This window comes from Danio aesculapii, chromosome 8 (assembly GCF_903798145.1).
Source record: "Danio aesculapii chromosome 8, fDanAes4.1, whole genome shotgun sequence".
NCBI lineage: Eukaryota > Metazoa > Chordata > Actinopteri > Cypriniformes > Danionidae > Danio > Danio aesculapii.
In genome coordinates, this window is record NC_079442.1 from 26,472,927 (window position 1) to 26,480,708 (window position 7,782).

The window sequence follows — 7,782 nt, forward strand, 5'->3', positions numbered from 1 at the left end:
TGTGTATATGTATATAGTGTTTCATGTTTGTATATGTATAAAGTGTATCATGTTTGTATATGTGTTTGAATACAAGCGAAGCATCTGCCAGCTCGATGGCTTCCACTAGGCTAGCCAGACTGGTAGGGTTTCTCAAACTTACGGGGCAGCAGAGTTTTCAGCGGAGAGCTCTGAGCAGGTGGTCGATCACTACTCGTTCAGTAAATAAGCCATAGTTGAATTTTCATCTATTGGAAATAGATGCCAGATTTTAAAAAGGCAACCTAAAATATATCATATATTATCAGACATACATATTGTGCAAATCAAATGGTGCATACAGTAGAAAATGTTCCGTCTTCACACACAGTTGAAGTCAGAATTATTAGCCCCCCTTTGAATTTTTTTTGTCTTTGATTATTTGCCAAATTATGTTTAATAGAGCAAGGAAATTTTCACAGTATGTCTGCTAATATTTTTTTTCTTCTAAAGAAAGTCTTATTTATTTTATTTAGAATAAAAGCAGATTTTTAATTTTTTTTTAACTATTTTAAGGTCAAAATTATTAGTCTACTAATACTAATGCTACTGTATATGTCAAAGTTATCTAAGACAGTCAACGAAAGGGAGGTCTAAACTAAAGCTTAACCCAAATGGCTCTCTAGACCACTTAAACCTTAAAGATCAGTGATGACATAATAACTTTGTCTTCCCTGAAAAAAAGCTATCATTTCATACCTGTGAAATGTTTGAGTCACAACTAATAAACTGTAAGAAACTGTGAAAAGCTTTTGCAGCACTTCTGTGTGAATTAAAGTGACATCTGAAAGCAATCCAAGCACACCTCTCTCTCCCCTCAACTAATCTGAGGAAGAATATTGAAAAGGTCACGAAGCTCTGTGGGACTTTATTAGTAAACCATGTCTGAACTTCACCAGACCTGCTGTCTCATTTTCTCTCTGTGCTGAACAGACATCGCTTGGGAGGCATGAGAGGAACGAAGAGAGAAAAAAGAAGAAATTTCAGAATAAGGATTCGACATGCACACAGGAAAAATTCCGGAGTCATTTTTCCAGAGTTATAATTTTTTTACTCAAAAATAGTTCTTTTTGCTCTATTTTGAGTGTTCAGAGTAAAATGTGTCAGTAGAGTGAGAGCAAATTTACAGAGTATTTGTGACACTCTTGCCAGAGTCCTCCTGTACCATTAAGGAAAACATGAAAATGAAATGAAAACATCACACAATTTGTGGACATTGAAAGAACTACAATTATAATATAATATAATATAATATAATATAATATAATATAATATAATATAATATAATATAATATAATATAATATAATTACAGTCATACAGCCGTGAAATGTAAGCTATAATGAAGACCTAACAATTAACAGTCAGGTTTATTAATGAAAGTCGCTTCGAATTTGGTTTGAACTTTATAGACGCTCCCTAAACATACACAGTCTATATTCTGATTAAATTGTTTTAAGCTTAGCAAAGCAGTGAAAATCTCGTAATATTTGCAGCACAGATGACAATTTTGCTGTCCACTTCGCTGAACTGCGTGTGGGGGACGTCGTGACGTTTCTCACTTTACCCTAAACTCTCGCGCAGTTTCTACTCCGCCATTAAGTTACGTCGTCACGGTTGTCGATCGCCGCTGGATTCGAAGGAAAGATACGCTTCTGCTGGATGTAAAGTAAGTAAGATTACAATTTCTTAATATTCATTGTAGTAGTAGTATATATATATTTACGTTTTGTGTATATTTTTCAACTATAACGGACGTGTGGAACGCCTTTCTAATGGTCATCGGACGTTGAGATGTTTCAGGGAACTTGCGACCTTAAGATAAACATATAATCGAATACGAACGTTAATTGAAAACAAGGAAACTAGTTAACTCGGGTCCCTATCAAATGTTTGCCTGCTAATGTTAAACTAGATGACGCGTTGCTCGAGATGTGGGACACATGTACTTGACTCTATAAAGAGCTAACGCTAGACGCAAATATATCGATGAAAGCCATTTGTACGTTATGTGTTAGAACTAAGAGTAATCTTGAATCGAATTCTGCCAATATATAGATTAAAATTGTTTGTTGATTCCAGTGAGAATAGTTAAGTGTCTATCAAATCTTTGTCCACTAACGTGAAACTAGTCGAAGGGCTGCTCGAGCTGTGGGTCACATGTATTTGACTCTATAAAGAGTGAAAGTTAACCGCCGATCTCATTGCCATATGAATACAGAACGTGGATGTTTCAATTCAAAATTAATTTTTTTTCAAACACTATAATGATCTGAAAGTTGTCAGTGTTTTTTGCATGTAGTAATGTAATGTTTGTTGCATGTAATTTCTTTTTTTATTACTGAAATGATAAGTATTTACAAGAGCAATATTTTACCATAACTCAAATGTAGCAAAGAAAAAATAAGGGCAGGGCTAGGACTGATAAGGTTTGAAATGGGCTGTTACAGCAATTTAATGTTAATTTTATATAGTATACAGGTTACCCTGTACACATTAAATATGTAACTTTGTTTGGTTAATTCATGTAAATAAATTCATGTAAAAAAAGAAGCTTTTTTTTAGTTTGTTTCTGTTAATTTCTTTTTTTAATGCATCTATTTTGACATAAAAATGAATGAGATTCTATTGGGTGTATAGCTTCCTGTTTTTTTTAAACAGGATATTAAGATGACCATTTAATGAATATGATGCAATTTTAGTATTAGATTGAATTAAAAAAATAATAACAATAAAAAATATCAGTCATGTTATGTGGATCATTAAAGAACAACCTTTAACTGTGTTATCACTTGATATTTAACGTTGTCTTTCTGGTCTCTTTAGGATGCACACCAATGTTGTCAGAGCAAAGTTTAAAGAAATTAAGAAATGTTTTTTTCTTCAAATACTTTTACCTTTCAAACATTTTGGAATGTGGTAAGATCTATCTTTCACATTGTTTGCATTAATAATATGTTTCTCTCTGAAAATTATTTGTGAAAGTAATATGTGTATAATATTATAATATGTAAATATAACTCTTACTTTAAGTGTGCTGGCGTTTGTCAATTTTGTGTCTTTTTAGTTGCCAGGAAATTTGACCTTCCTACATTGAATATAAAGGTCTTTGATGACTTAAAGACAGAGGTTGATGAGGAAAACAAGGATCTACAGATCATCAACTTGGCCAAGTAGGAGTTACACATTTAGCCTCTGATTTAAATTTATATATATAGTATATATATAAAATGATTAAATATTGAAGATATTTAACTACTATACACTCATCAGTTGTTAATTTCTCATATATGCTTAAAATTATATTCCCCCTCTAGATGATTGAGGGTATTCTTAAGAACAGCCCTGGAGGAGAGAAGATCATAAATTTATACTTTCGTACCAAAAGTCTGTCAGATAGCCGGAGACATGACTTGGTCAAAATATTAATTGCACATTTGACAAATGAACATGGGTAAGTTTTTCATAAGGTAATTTATAAATTTGTGTTTATGGTGTATGGGGTATAATTAGTTTATGTTTATGTGTAGAACAAGTCCTTCCCGACGTTTGAAGAAAGAATATGCAAACCTGAGGAGCAGGCTTGGTTACGTAAGTACTTGTTACCTCTCAGTCTTCTTGATTTACAGGAGGACAATATACTCTAAAAATAATTTTATTTTTTTATTACAGAGTAAACATGATCTATTTTATTATTATAAATGTATAACTACTAGATCTGTGTAATGTTCTGGTTATAGGAACATTACTACAATCCAGAAGATGGAAGTGGACACCTGGCTTGGAGGATTAAAACGCTGCAGAAAGATGCATCTGACGGGAGGCTGAAAAGGCCACGATAACACAAACAGGTGCTAGATGTAGAGGTGCATGATTCACGATTCTGTAGATTTTTCATTTTATTTATTTACGTTTTTAAACAAGATTGTAACAAAGACATAATACTCTTTCCTTCAATCAAATTTAAACGTAATGATAAATTATTAAGTAAAATTATTATTATTAGTAAAAATAATTAAATGTGTAAAGAATATGTACCTTGATATTGAACTCATGATATTATCTGGCTATTACGTGCGAAAATAAAGTTTAATGTTAGTCTTATTGTTATTTCTCAAACATTGTATTAAACATATTTTTCAAAAGTATTACTAAATTTAATCCACAGCATGGTCAAACAGATATTATTTATGCGTTATGCAAATGTGTGAGAGGTGGTAATTCAATTACCAATATCTATCAACAAACAGCATCATCTGACCTCCTGCCAGCGTGCTCCCTCGCACTTTTGTAATCAAAAGTGACAGAACTTTAAACTGACTACATTTGCACATGGCTGATATCTCTTTTACCAGGCTGTGGAATAAAGCTAATAATATTACAAATGATGCTCAATTTTTTATACGGACTGATTGTTTCGCATCACAAAAACATTGTGTCAGGAGCCATAGTTATTAATTGGGATTTGTTTGTATGTGTTTATTTTTAATTTCAAACACCATCTCCATAGACTGCCATTATATGAATAGTCATGGAAGACAACTTCATCTAACAATCTTTTTTAATGTTCTACTGTGGGTGAACTATCACTTTAAGTATTTCTTTATATATATATATATATATATATATATATATATATATATATATATATATATATATATATATATATATATATATATATATATATATATATATATATATATATATATTTATATATATATATATTTATATATATATATATATATATATATTTATATATATATATATTTATATATATATATATATATATATATATATATATATATATATATATATATATATATATATATATATATATTTATTTATATATATTTATTTATATATATATATATATATATATATATAAATAAATATATATAAATAAATATATTTATATATATATATATATATATATATATATATATATATATATATATATATATATATATATATATATATATATATATATTTATATATATATATATATATATATTTATATATATATATATATATATATATATATATATATATATATATATATATATGTGTGAAGTTATGTCAAGGGAAAGTGAGAAAAGAAAAAAGGAGGGTATATTCAATCTCTTTAAACTAAAAAAAAAACTCATTTAAAAGCCCTAAAAATAATTTATTTTGTTTTCTGTTTTTTCAGGCTGAGACAGTGATTTGTCAATCCTGATACTGGTTCATCTTTTGCTACCCTCCAGCCAAGGCCGCAAAAGACCAGGAAAAATCTCAGCTGGACATACATGTGATTGCCTTGTGACATTTGTCAAGGTAAAGATACTGATCAAATCGCACTTTCTTAAGCTCTATAACCTTGAACTATTCTTCAAGAACACCCACACTCAGAATTGTGCTTTTTTATTTTTATACATGGCACAAACATATTAATAATCTGTTGGAGTTCTTGGAAGTATGTATACAGAAACTCTAGTTGAAGTGTTTGTTCATGCTATATTTTTACTTTTTTCTGTTAAATCACATTGGTATTTGTATTTCATTCTTTCGCAGACAGTTACCAGTATTCAAGGGCACTTGGATCGCATCAGAGAGGGTCTCCAGCCATATCTGGTGTTTACTGCTCTACCTGCCCATCATGTTTGGAGATCTTGTATGTACTAATGATCATCACTGGTATTTGTTAATTTTATTGCTTCAGATTGTCAACATGATGTTTTCTACCGTTATATCCAATGGAATCACCATTTATTTGAAGCATTTGATTATGGACCACCTCAGTTTATTTAAGCATTTGTTTCCTGAAAATGATACTTTGTTGCCAAAGCATAATTTTATGGTGCATTAGTCCAGTTGTATGCAGAAAATTTGACAACTGTTACAGGAAAGCATATGTTTTCAAAATGCAGCTAAAAATCTTTAAAAACAAATACTTTGTCAAAGAAAAACCAGTGCCAAATGGCTTATATTTGGCAAACATTTGTTCCGAATGAAATGAAATTAGGTCCTGGTAGGGTTGTCACAATACTGGAATTCGGTACCAATTTATACTGAAGTTTTAAAGACGTCCATTTCCCCGATAACATTTGAGCGCTGATTTGTCATTGTGTTCAGTTGCTCAACAGAAATGAGTATTGGCGGTGAAGCTAATCAGTTCACCAAACCCACCGCTGTTTACTGAGTGAAACCACAGATACAGGGATACTGGAGTGTTTTAAAGTCACGTCGATCAGCTTGTTTGTCTATAAGCTGACATATGAGCGGTGCACTGATGAATTGTGGCTTTAAAACGCTCCAATGTCCCTGTGTCTGTGGTTACACTCAGTAAAACAGCGGTGAGTTCGGTAAACTGATGAGCTTCTCTGCCAATCACAATCATTTCTGTTGAGCATGTGAACACAGTGGCAAATCAGTGCTGTTTAAGAATTTGCTCAATAGCACTCAAATGTTAGCAGAAATAAACCTTTTTGAAATATTGATTGGTACCGAATTCCAATATCGTGCAACCCTAGGTCCAGGTAAAAAAGGTGGCCTTGAATGAATTGAAAGTTGGTGTTGAGTTGGCTGAGAAACTTAACAAGAATCCTTTTTATTACAGCTGCATTGGAAACATTTAACGTTTAGTTGAATATGTTTATGCTTATAAATGTGCACAAATCATAGAATCACCCGTTATGTTTTGGAAATGAAGCATATTTTGCAGCACAAGCTGTTTGACATTGCAATGTCTTATGGTTGTGATTTTGATTTGCTTATTGTACCATATTTTTTCATTAGATTTTTCTTTGTCTCCTCTGTTGTATTATCACTGTGATTTTTTTTTTTTTTATTTTATTTAATATTATTTTCATGATAAAATTGTAATATTAAAGATCCTGAAAATAAAATGGTGCAACATGAGTAAACAGTTTTGATTTTATTTTCTGAAATTCAAGTTTATTTTAAGGGTTTTTGACGGGTAAAATGTGAAAATTAAAAAATATATATTTTTTCTAGTTCACTCATATTTGATAACATACACCTCTTATGAAGTAAATAGTAGCAGAGTCAATTTCTTATTGCTCTCAACTGAGTAAGTATTTTGGCAGAGTAAACCTAAAGTTCCTCTGAACAGAGTTAAAAAAATATATAGCAGAGTCAATTTCTTATAGCTCTCAACTGAGTAAAATATTGGCAGAGTAAATTTGTAGTTCCTCTGAACAGAGTAAAAAAATTACCAGAGTCAAATTCATATAGCTCTCAATGGAGTAAAATAGTATGAGAGTAAATTTTAAAAAACTCAAAATAGAGTCAAATATTTCATGAAAGAGTAAAATATTTCCTCAAAATTGAGTAAAATTGACTCTGAAAAAATGACTCTATTAAAAGAGTAAGTTTTACTCTTTCTAGATAGGGACCAAATGTTATCTTTTATAGAGTAAAATTTTCTTCAATTTGAGTAAATTTTACTCTGGAAATTTTACTGTGCAGGCCTATTTTCAAAGTATAATTCAGCAAGCTGAGAGAAACATTAGCCTCAATTTTCAACAAAACAATGTAACGCATAGCAAAATCGGTTGACACTAAACACAAATTAATTAATTTCTTCAAGGCCAGGTCTTTTATCCGTGAACAGAAACGCTAAATGAGATTCAGCTCTCGGAGGGAGATCACTGCCTCAGTCAGACCACCAAAAATTAAATTCAGACTCAAGAACAACAACAACACTGGCACAAAACTCCTAGTAGATATTGAAGGAGAAATTACATGAAGATCAATGGCATCTCCTG

At 30.9% G+C, this 7,782-nt stretch overlaps 1 long non-coding RNA gene across 1 annotated transcript; it reads left to right on the plus strand.

The window, feature by feature from the left end:
- The first annotated feature begins 2,848 nt into the window (after positions 1-2,848).
- LOC130234240 (uncharacterized) lies at positions 2,849-6,333 on the plus strand. Its single transcript, XR_008838284.1, has 7 exons — positions 2,849-2,935; positions 3,084-3,189; positions 3,334-3,470; positions 3,547-3,607; positions 3,757-3,867; positions 5,205-5,329; positions 5,567-6,333. It is a non-coding gene; the product is annotated as an uncharacterized LOC130234240 (long non-coding RNA).
- The last annotated feature ends 1,449 nt before the right edge of the window (positions 6,334-7,782 follow it).